This window comes from Callorhinus ursinus, unplaced genomic scaffold, assembly GCF_003265705.2.
Source record: "Callorhinus ursinus isolate GAN/ISIS: 27379988/994484 unplaced genomic scaffold, GSC_fseal_2.0 scaffold10, whole genome shotgun sequence".
Taxonomy (NCBI): domain Eukaryota; kingdom Metazoa; phylum Chordata; class Mammalia; order Carnivora; family Otariidae; genus Callorhinus; species Callorhinus ursinus.
Genome location: NW_027397072.1, coordinates 25,564,782 through 25,577,092, shown reverse-complemented (window position 1 = coordinate 25,577,092; position 12,311 = coordinate 25,564,782).

Sequence of the window (12,311 nt, the reverse complement as noted above, 5' to 3'; positions counted from 1 at the left end):
TTCCTTCCTTCCTTCCTTCCTTCCTTCCTTCCTTCCTTCCTTCCTTCCTTCCTTCCTTTTCTCTCCCTAGACAACCTCCTAGAGTACATTCCTGAGAATGGGAGGTTAACTTTCCGAACTTGAATTGGTAAAGGTAAAATTCTTGAATTGTAAGAATGTCTTTATTCTACTTCACATGTATTCCATACTTTGGTTGTGTATAAAATTGTCAGGTGAAAGTCATTTTTCTTCAGCATTCTGAAGGCACTGCTGTTAAGAACTGTCTGAGGCTTTGCCCTACTTCCGAGCTGACAAGCCGGCCTGCCACAGTTTCAGGGAGGCTGGCAGGAGGCACAAGACCCCTGGGTCAGAGCTAAAGGATAGTTTATTACTCACAGTGACGGGAGAAGCCAGAATATCAGCAGTTTTTGCCCTGGTTCCCCTAACCCCAGTTCTCACAGGGGACAGAAATAGGGCCAAGTGACACCTGTCCACACAAGGGTGGGGGGTTGGATTACAGCAGAGGAACCCTGATCTTAGGGAACCTAAATCTTTTATAATGGGCATGTCTGCCTTTGGCTCTGGAGGGAAACGCTATTGCCATCTTCCAAAGCTGTTCACTCCACAAACATGCTTCAAAAGATAGCCCAAAACAAGGAGAAGTCAGTGCCTCCCTCATGAGACATTCAGAAGTGCAGGAGACACAAGGTAAATCTCTGCCGAAACTTGTTTCCTTGCCTTCTAGCTTCCGCTGCTCTCCTGAGTTTCCACTGATATCGGTGCAGTCATTTCCTTTAGTTTCTTGCCTTTTTTCCCCCCTCCCTGGAAGATTTTGGACCATCTCCTTATACCTGGTCTTCTGATACTTCCAAATATCAATTTGGAGATTCCTATATCCTACACTTCTGGAGATTTTTCTAATACTATTTCTTTGGTTATTAGATGGTTTCTTTCTCCCTTGTACTCCCTCATGGAATTCCCTAGTTTTCTTCAGATTTGCTTGCTTTGTTCTCTGTCTTGTAGTTTGGAGGGTTTCCTCAAATTTCCTCCCCACTGTGGATGTAAGGGTATATTTAAGAATGAGACACTAAAACAGCCTGACATCCTGTGTGCATGGACAGGGCATGCCACCTAGTGAGCTGAACCACAGGGTGATCAAAAGTGATCTGGTCTTTTCATTGTGGGGGGATTCCCATGGTCGGTAACAGCAGGTGTGTTTGCTCTTGGTTCCTCTGGTTTCTCTAAAGAACAGTCTAACGTCAGGCTTGGATTTCTGGATGTAAGTCAGGGGAAGAGAGCTGAGGCTACCACATTTCAGTAAGCATATTTTTATGAAGGGAAAGAAAGAAGTATGTGCGATAAACCAACTCCCCGTAACCCTTGTGTCCTCACAGTAGCTCTACCCCCCGTCCTCACTGTCTCAGGGGGTGGACCTTAGCTTAGAGCTTGACACTCTTATTATGGTGTAGAGGAAATTTGCTAGGAATTGATCTAATCAGCAGGTTGTATGATTCAAATACGACTGACGCTAACTGTGCTCTCTCACGCGGACATTTGCCAGTCTTCATGGGTCAGTCTGGGGGGAATATCCTGTGCAGGACATTCTCAAGAGACATCCCGAGGTCCTGGTGGAAACATTTCTGCCTGGAGCCTTCTGAAGAAAATGACTGCTTTTCCTTTTTCTTTTTATGTCATTTGACCTTGGTCTCTTGATCCTCAAGGTGGTGTTTGCCCCTTTCTAAAAAAATCTTTCTTCACAAAGTGTTTGCGAGCTCCTCACACTTTACTTTCTGAGCTCCTTGCAGACCTCCTGCCTCTCGTTAAAACTTCTCTAAGTCTTAAGTTTCAAGGTCACTTCCTTAGTCATCACCTGCACATGAGCTCGCAGAGCGGGGGAGTCCATAATCTCTTCCAGCAGTGCATCTGACTTACTCTATCCGAATCTCAGTGGCTGGGGTCTGGGAACCGGTATTGGAGAAAATCCACTAAGTGATTCTGGTGTCCCCCTAGTTGACAGGGATCTGTGTACTCTTGCCTGTCATGACTAATGCCTGAGTTTGGAGTTCTGATGACCTACGCCACATGTCCCTACCCCACATACCTGCCCACTTGAACCTCTGCCAATCCACTGCCCTGGCTGGACAGAGCCTAAATGCCCGACCCTAAACTTTGCATCACCACCTCAACTATGGTCCTCCCACCCTGACTCTTTTCTGTCCTGACCCCGGCCCCTGGTCTCAGGTTGGCTTTGTGGACTCACTTGTCCTCACCAAGACTCACGTCCTCCCTCCCCCTCCCCCCACTACCCCACCACTACCCACACACCCACATCCTGGCATCTTGCCCCACTCGGTCCGGCCCATCCGGATCTGCCCATGCCACTGGTCCCATAAATAGAAAGGATGCTATTGGGTGTTTCAATATTCAGTCTAATGAGAGATGCAGAGAACGCTAAGGAGGAAGACACGGCTTCCGGTTGGCATTGCAGGGGTCGTCACAACTGAAACAGGACCTCGGCCAGGCTTTTTGTATATTCAGAGATGAGAGCAAAGTCAAATCTAGAAGATACTTGCCGAATGCCTCCTGCTATCACAATACAGGTACAACTGTAATTACTGTTCCTACTGATAATCATATATGTTACTGAACCCTCCTCTAAGACAAGCCCTGCATACATGTATGTGTGTATACATGTATACCTGTATATATATTTACATATATTACTAGGGATTTTTCAACAACCCTGCAAGGCATGGTTATCCCCATTTTTGAGATGTGAGCAATGAGGCACAGAGAATTGTTCTCTCAAGACTAGTAAGTGCTCAAAGGAAGCCTGACGGCCCAGTCTCCTGACCGGTTTCTTTCCCCCTTGCCATGGGCTCCTGCCGTTTCCCTGTAATTAAAGCATCAGCTCCTCCCTCTGAGAAAAGCAGCCTCCCCTCTCTCTTCCCAGGGAGACATCTGCAAATAAAACTCAAATCAAATCACTCCGTGTCTCCCCCTCAGCATGTCGACCGCAGGCTCCTCCCTTGCGGGTGTCCATTATCCCGGGAGGTGAAGTGTGGCTAATCGTGATAGTGATAATGGGGTGGCCAGGAGAGTGGTGTGAAAGGCAAGGTGGCAAAGGCTGCAGGCCCGTTTCACTCGACACCCTTTCTTTTTGTCCCCCACGGCTGTCTGAGGCATTTGCTCAGAAGCGGAAAACATTCATGGTTCGATGCAGCCCCAGATCGGAATTACTTTGTAAAAATTAAGTGCTTTTAGAGTTAGGCAAGCAAGAAAATATTTGACTTTTGTTCTACTGAAAGCCATTGTTAAAGTTTAAGGTACAGAAAATAACCATACCTTTGCACATCAGACTCTAGGGTTTGCCAGCATGCTGGGGTACACAGCCTTTCAAGGGTGCAGTACATGAAAATCTAGGTTTCTGGAAAAGTTAAACTACAGGAGACTATTTAACTCTTGACAAAAATGCCTCTGTACAGGAATTCCCACTGTTCGAAGACCTGAATCCTTCATCAGGCCCCACCACTTGCTGGCAGAACCTCTCTGCACCTCAGTGTTCGTGTCTGTAAAATGGAGAGATGTCGGATGAGGGTGTCTCACCTGTGCTGTGAGGCTGGCATGGGGGCCGGCGGGGAGGCTGGCCGGCCGGAGGCAGAGGAAGTTCTGGTCTGGAAGTGGTACCCCGGGTGGTTGGGGAACCAGCCTCCCATCTAGATAAGCCACGCACAGTCTGCCCTTAGCCACCAGCAAAATATGAGCCATTCCATCATCCTGCACAGTATCACCCTGCCACCCTGCTATTCAGTTAAAAGTAAAGCTCCTGAGTACATTTTAATTTCTGATCATTAGTTACAAGATTTTCTTGTTAATTCTGATTCAGCAGATTTTGCTGAGACTGCTCTATTTTTCCCCCTTTTATTTTGGTCATGCCGCACAGAGCCTGTTCAGACAGACAATAAATCCGGGTGGCCAGCCTCCCTCCTGGGGATGAATCGTCTGCAACTCTATGTAAAGGACACAGCCAAGAGGCTGGTGATAAGCAAAGGAAGGATTCTCCTCCCCGGCTCCTTTACAGGTGACTCTGAGGGACCTTTGGGATTCTGGCTCCAGGATACACACCTGCCCCTGGATTACATCAGGGATAACAAGATTCCCTACCAGAGCTCAATAGCAGGCAGATCAGGGGGAAAAAATAGAAAAACCCAGGACAACTCAGCAAAATCAGTTCCTGCTTTCTGCTGCTTTTATTAGATCACAGGTATCATGCATCTGAATTTGTTGTAGATTTATCTAAGCTGGAGGCACCCACAGAATTTCGCAACCAGCAAAATTGGTTTGGGGCCCTGCACTTCCTCCTCCTTTGCTTCCTCATGTGACTCTGTGTGGCCACTGACAGGAGTAGGTTCGTTGTTCTCCCGGGGCTGGGAGGTAACCTCCTGACCTCGGACCTAGGACAACAATGAACTCATCCATGCGAAAATGTTGATCGGGTCAGTTGTCATACCCTTCCCAGGGACCAGGGGTATTTTGAGACATTCTTGAGAAGAGCTAACACTCGTGGAGGTTTCAGCTTGTTGCCGGGCACCCTTCCTAACCCTTTTTATATCTTAACTCACTGAAATGCCATATCAACCCTGTGAGGTAGTTTTAATTATTATTCCCGGACACAGATGGGGGAGCTGACGCACAGAAAGGTTCCAGAGCTCTCTGTAGTTGCCCTTGTAGTGAATGGCAGAACTGGGATTTGGTCGACCAGTTCCAGAGTCCATACCCTTAGCAATTGCACTTTACTGGTGAAAATTGATTTTGTCATAAGATATTTCTGGAGTGGCCTGTTGGCAATAACAAGAGAGCTCCGTCTCAGGGGAGAGAGGGGACCTGGGTTAGACCTGTGACAGGAATGAGACTGGAGCTCAAGGAACAGACCTCCCTGGTCGGCCGAGAGGAAATCCTGTCTAACGGCATCCAATCCAGGGCAAGAGGGAGCGGCGCAAACAAGCAACCCACATCACGGAGGCTGAATAGAAGGAAGGGTGTCCCAGACAGACAGATAATCTAGGGCAAGTGCCACCAGGCTGTGCAGCCGTCAGGGACCACTGCGAGCAGACCACGGGACCCAGGTCGGACCCCAAGCTGAGGTGGGCTTGAGTGCAGGAGCGAAGAGTGAGTTTGGAATCTCTGCCTCACCTCATATACGAAAATGAACTCAACATGAACCAATGACATAAATATAAGGGCTGAAACCATGAAACTCCTAGAAGAAAACAGGGTAAATATTCATGGCCTCAGTTTTGGTAATGATTTCTTGGATAGGACACCAAAAGCACAGGTAACACAAGAACATAGATAAATTGGACTACATCAAAATTCAAAGCTTTTGTGCATCAAAGGGTACCGTCAAGAAGGTGAAAGGAGGGCCCCTGGGTGGCTCAGTCGGTTAGGTGTCTGCCTTCGGCTCAGGTCATGATCCCAGGGTCCTGGGGTCGAGTCCTGCATCGGGCTCCCTGCTCCTTGGGAGCCTGCTTCTCCCTCTGCCTCTCTCTCTCTCTCTCTCTCTCTCTCTGTCTCTCTCTGTCTCTCATGAATAAATAAAATCTTTAAAAAAAGAAAAAAAAGGTGAAAAGACACCCTAGAGAATGGGAGAAAATATTTGCAAATCACATATCTAATAAGAGCCTGGTATCCAGAATATATAAAGAACTCTTACAACTCGGGCGCCTGGGTGGCTCAGTTGGTTAAGCGACTGCCTTCGGCTCAGGTCATGATCCTGGAGTCCCAGGATCGAGTCCCACATCGGGCTCCCTGCTCAGCAGGGAGTCTGCTTCTCCCTCTGACCCTCTTCTGTCTCGTGCTCTCTATCTCTCATTCTCTCTCTCAAATAAAAAATCTTTAAAATAGGGGTGCCTGGGTGGCTCAGTTGGTTAAAGCGACTGCCTTCGGCTCAGGTCATGATCCTGGAGTCCCTGGATCGAGTCCCACATCGGGCTCCCTGCTCAGCAGGGAGTCTGCCTCTCCCTCTGACCCTCTTCCCTCTCGTGCTCTCTATCTCTCTCATTCTCTGTCTCTCAAATAAATAAATAAAATCTTTAAAAAAAAAATCTTTAAAATAAATAAATAAATAAAATAAAATTAAAATTAAAAGAAAGAACTCTTACAACTCAACAACAAAGGGGCAAACAATCCAATTTTAAAATAGAGGAAGGAATTACATCAACATTTCTCCAAAGAAGGTCTACAGATGGCTAACGAGCACATGAAAAGATGCTCCACATCACTAGTCATTGGAAACTACAAATCAAAAGCACGAGGAGATAGCCCTTCACACCCACTGGGATGGCTATCATCAAAAAAACAGAAAACAAGTTTGGACAAGGATGTGGAGAAACTGGAACCCTTGTACCTTGCTGGTGAGAATGTAAACACTCAGCTGCTGCAGAAAACAGTTTGGTGGTTCCTCAAAAAGTTAAGCATAGAGTTTATCACAGGACCCAGGCATTCTGCTCCTGCATATATACCCCAAAGAGATGCAAAGAGCTACTCAAACAAATACACGCACACGTGTATTCACGGCAGCCCTATTCACCACAGCCAAGAATGGGAATGATAGGAATGTTCGGCAGTGGATGAATGGACACACAAATTGCATTACTTGTGTACAATAAGATGTTATTCCACATAAGAAGAAATATAGCACCCGTTCCTGCTACAATGAGGATGAAGCTCGAAAACATGATGCTAAGTGAAAAAAAGCCAGATGCAAAAGTTCTTATATTGTGTGATTCCATTTATATGAAATATCCAGAATAGGTAAATCCATAGAGACAGCAGATTGGTGGTTGCCAGGCAATGGGGGGAGAAGAAAATGAAAAGTAACTGCTTAATGGATATGGAGTTTCCTTTTGGAGTGATGAAAATGTTTTGGAACAAGATAGTAGTGGTTATACAACATTATGGATGTACTAAATACTGCTGAATTGCTCACTTGAAAATGATGAATTTTATATGATGTGAATTTCACCTCAATAAAAAAAAAAAAAAAGAGTAGGTTAGGCCCCTAGAATAACCATGGCACCAGGCAGGGACCAAGACAGGTTGCCAGGTACTTGAACAGAGGTATAAACAATGGGGGCCAAGTCTTTGACACCAGGCAGAAGCCCAGGATATAGGGCCAGGGCTCCTGACCAGGTGTAGCCCTGGAAGAGGGTCGGGTCGGGGGCATAGCCAGCAGGGGAGATGGACTATGCCCAGCTGGGCAGGGAGGAACCTGGGATCCCTTTCCAGGTGGGCGGTTACCCCCAGCAAGGAGAGCAGAAGTGCGTAACCACGGGGGACACGGAGCTTCCTGTGATGTGGGGCATTTCTGGCCTCCCTCCCTCAAGTTGCATTAGCCTGGAGGTTTAGATGAATGCATTTGGCTGATAAAGGATCCCAAACACAAAGAAACAAGCGGGAGGAGTGGTGAAGGAGGGAATGTTCTATTGTTGTTTAGAAAATGAACAAAACAGCTGGAGGTAAAGCTTTTGTTACAGGCTGCCATCTCTGATTCATGCGCCTTTGTAATCCTGACTGGGGTTTGAGGGAGCTGGGAAGAGCCATTAGTACCTCGCTGCACCCACCAGCATGGGGTTTATGGGAAGTAGACGGCCGTTTAGCAATGTCAGGAGCATGCTTGTCATGCCCCGATGCCCAAGGTGGCGTTTTCACAAAGTGTGAGGCCCGAATGAGGGACTCTGGCTGCCAGCAGGGACTCGGGGGGAAGGGGGATCAAGCCTGAGCCATGCGGAGAAGCTTCCGCATCTGAGTGGAGCCTGGCTTTGAGGGCAGTGAGTGGGAGCCCACTAAGTTCCCTCTTGGCCGTGAGCTGGGAGGAGCAGGAAAGGCTGGGAATTTCCGAAAAGGAACAATAGGCCTTGAACACCTCCCACGCACCCCCCTCCCCGCACCCCTGCTCCTGCCCTTCCCCCACTCCTTCCTATGCCTCTCCTTCTTCTCACGTACCCTCAGGCTGTCTTTGGCCCGCAAAGCTCTCCAAATGGGTCAGCTTCTTCTTTACCCTGACTCTAAAGCCAAGCTGAATGTTGCTGTTCCAGGGTGGAGGGCCTGGTGAGACTCCCGCCACTTCTTCCCCGGGCCTGCGCTGGTCCCTCCCCAGCGGGCCCTTCTCTCGGTCCCCACTTGCTGCCATCCTACCCCGCCCGGAAGGCCAGCTGGCATGGTCCCCGTTTGGAAGTCTTTCTTGATTGCCAACCCAGATGTGCTCTCCCTACCTCTAAATAACCTAGAACCTGCTTGTGTCTCTCTGTAGGCTTCTCCTGTTCTGTGTCACCTGGTTATTTCTGGACTTGTCTTAGGCTCTTCGGTAGGCTGTATGGGTCCACCTCTGAATCATCTCCCAAGGCCTAGCACACAAGAGATGATATGTGATTGAATGAAGGAATACAGAAATGAAGGAATCCTTCCCACCTGATCAAGTGCAAGATTCTCCAAGACACTGATGACCCACCCAGGAATCCCTGGGCCACCCACTGTGTCTCATGGTGCAGAAAGCCCATCCTCAGTGTTTTACGGAGGAAGTATGTGGGGAGGAAGGAGGGCAGAGGTTTGGGGGGCCAGGCCCTCTAGCCCTGTGGGGAATACCCTGGCCTTCTGCTATCCCATCAAAGGGGCCTGGAGTGGAAAGCAAAAATAAAGGAAGTGGGTGAGTCCCTTTTTATTTATTTTTATTTTTTTTAATTTTATTTTATTATGTTATGTTAATCACCGTGAGTCCCTTTTTATTAAAACAGACCAACTTAGTCCTAGGCATGCGGGGACTTCAGTTACATAAGCCACTGGGGGAGGGGAGAGAGCCAGGAGCAGGTGGGGATGAGGCCAGGCATAGCAGCCTCACAGTTCCTGTGGTCTGCCCCGGGGTGGGGGCGGGGGGGCAGGAGAAAGCCTCAGGGTCTGTGTCGTCTGCCCCGGGGGGCAGGAGAAAGCCAGGTGGAGCTGGTAGTGCAGGAGGCAAGGAAATGGTTTGCTGGATGTCGGAGGAGGGGGGGGGGCCCAGCCAGGTGAGCGGGGACTCTTGATGGGGGTTCTCTAGCACAGCTGCTCCTCCTTCTCATAAACTGAGCAACTCCAGCAGACTGGGGAGGGGCAGGCCCCAGCAGACCAGTCCCAGGCAACGGCTCTGCTCTGAGCGCAGGCAGATGCCGGGTAAGAGTGGGCCGGTTAACTCCTGACCCCGGGGAATCAGCTATGTGCCCGGCTGGGAGTGAGGACTGGTTGAGCTCTGATGGAGCCAGGCTTACTGCAGATCTGGGGGGCTGGCGAAGGTGGGATTGCCCCCAGCACCCACCCCCGTGACCTTTCTTCCCTTGAGCCCTTTTCTCCCACCCTGAATTCCAAGAAACAAAGCAGGAAGGGAGAGAATCAAACCGGCCAAGAGGAGGGGGGGAATGGTAGAAGAGTAACAGGGGCAGGTTCTCAGGACCTAAAACGTGTATTCAATTTGGTGGACTCTTAAAAAATGACAAATGCAGCATTGGGTTTTGAGCCTTGCCAGCGATCATGCCAGTGGGTGGCCTGAGCCTAAGCTTAATCCTCCCTCGGGAAGTCAGCCTCTGCCCAGTCTGGAGCAATTGTAGAGACAAGGTGGGGTGGAGTGGGGTTTGGGGTGGGGGGCTAGGATGTCCCAGAGAAGTACAGGCAGCCTCCTCCCAGCTCGTGTTTCTCTCTCTTCTCTGGCGAACCTGGCTGGGCTCCCCAGGCTGCCTCCCTCCTAGCTTCCCCCCCACTTCCAATTAAAACATCTATTCTGTATTTCCTGCATGCAGCACCCTTAATATTAGGTCTGAAAACAATTTGCAATCAGTTGTACTAATTAATCTAATTGAATTTAATTTCCCTTTCTTGGTGTGAGGGGTGAGCGAACTCCATATGCTGACTTATGTAAAGCAATATGCAAATTTGTATCTTGAGCCCAGAGCCCGGCAAATGTTTTTGATTACAAAAAAGGCCGCGCTGAGGCCCTCGGGAAATGAACCACTGCAGTTTCTGGCCTGACACCCCTGTATTCCAGCTGCCTGGGCACAATATCCCCTCACTCTGCCACCTGTGGCGTGGTCACCCTTGCTCCTGCCCCAGACGGCACTGTCGGGTCCCTCCAAGGAGTTCTTAGAAACCCGGAGACCGTATTTTCACTTTAACTCTTCAGAGTCCGGGTTCCTTCCCTTTGTTATGCTGCTACTCCTTCTCCCTCAGCCTCCCATTAAGCTCAAGGATGGATTCTAACTTTGGCTGGAAAATCTGAGGAGCCCCCAGTTGGTGAGACATTCACTTGGGGAGGTGGTGGGTAGTGCTTTGCTGGCTGCCCCAGATCCCTCCAGCAGAGCGCAGGTGTAGGGCTTGGGTGGGGAACCCCAGGCAGAGACACCAGGCATGTGGCCCCAGCCAGCCCTCAGCTCCAGTGAAGAGGGAGTGATATCACCCAAGGATGAGAGTAGAGCAGAGGTTCGTGAGCCACGATTAGACACGGCCAAGTCCCACAGTCCCTTGCAGAGCCCTGCCCCCAAGAGCTACCACCCAGAGAAGTGCTGAGGACAAACATGGGCACCAGGGCTGTCAGTCACCAAAGGGCTTTCATCCCTGGTGCTTTCACTCTATTAAAACCCAATGTCTTCATTTTGAGTTTGCTTTAAAACAACCCAGGGTGGGGGGAGGGGGATCGCATGGAGTAGAGAAACAACAAGATGAGCCACAAGTGAAGAATTGTTGAAGCTGTGTAATGGCTCATTGGGGTTTATGATACTTTTTTATTTCCAGACGTGTTTGAAATTTTCAGTCTGAGCTCTGAAGCTGGTTCTAAGAGCTGGCCTTTTGCTTCCACTCGAGTGGGAGCTTACAGTGGGAAGGAGAATGAGAAAGGAAGTTTTCCTGTCGGCTCCTGCCATGCCGATACCAGTGTGGACGGGGACTCTACCCTCCTCCCACCTTCCCAGACAGGGTAAGGGGGCCACACTGTGAGGTGTGCAGGGGCGTGGGGACAGCATGGTCGTAGCCACCTGCTGGTCCCGTGGCTCCATGGGTCCATTCATTTGGCCAGGCAAGAACGACGATCCTAGCAACAGGTTTCAAATGGTAAAACAGCAATGAAACGGGTCCGGCTTGGAGGACAGATTGGAAAAGTAGGAAGCTGAGGGGAGGAAGACCCATTTTGGGGGGTTCGCAAAGTTTTTGCAAGAGAAAAAAAAATGTAAGGGTTTGAATAGAGCAGAGCTAATGTCTATGGAGAGGAGGAAGACAGATTGGAAATACTCTCAAAAACAAGCCATAGCCCATCTGGGAGAGATGAACAGGCAGGAAGCATCAAAGATTGCTCCAGCATGCCTAAATTGGTGGTGAAATCATCACTTGAGACAAAAAATCCAGGTTGGGGAGAAGGTTAGGGGGTGGAGAGGAAAAGCAATTTTTTTTTCTCAGTCACATTTAATTTCAGGCACAATAAGAACCCAGATGGAGTTGTCCGAGGAGGTTGGGAATATGAATATGAACCTGGAGCCTCGGGATGAAAGGAGAGCAGGAAGGAAAGGCGTGGAAGGGGTAGGCAGATCAGTGACAGCCCAGTGTGCGAGGACAGGGAGGCTGGTCAGCCAGGGAGAGGGTCCCAGGGCATTCCAGTGTTCATGGAGCGGGAGGAGGGAACAGAGACAGCAGGCTGAGAGAGAAAATCAAAGGAGCACTTCAAGTGGAAGAAAGAGAGTCAAGAGCTCTAATCAGCTGTGGCAGCCAGGAGAGGAGAGAATTCTGGACAAAGAGTATAATGATGCCACATCCTGCAGAGAAGACTCATAAAATGAGGTCCGCGCAAGATTTCACACAAAATTTGTGCGCTGGATTTCCCACAAAGAGGTCACCATCGGCCGTGGCAAGAGGGAGAGGAATTTGTGTGAATGCATCTCCCTGGCACTCAAAAGTTACATAATACTTAAAAAACCATTAGAAAAAAGTAAAAGCAATTTCCAAGCCCAGGTCTGCTGTGTATGAAATCCATACTCTTTCTAAATCCAACCTTCCCTCCAGTATATTAAATACACCTGAGACGTTATTCAAGGTTCTTCAAGAACAATGAAGAATTTTCCAATTTAGCCTCAGATGGGATGAAGAGTTTATTAGTACGAATAAATCCAGCTGAGGAGGTAGAGTGTCGAAGACAAGGATTGATGAGTTAAGGACAATTCAAAGGGGCCCCCGGGTACCTTCAGCCCCTTCAGCCTTAGTATAGGACTTCACAGCCCCATTGCCAATTTTTGTTTTTTTCCTACACATCGTTCAACATTTCATTT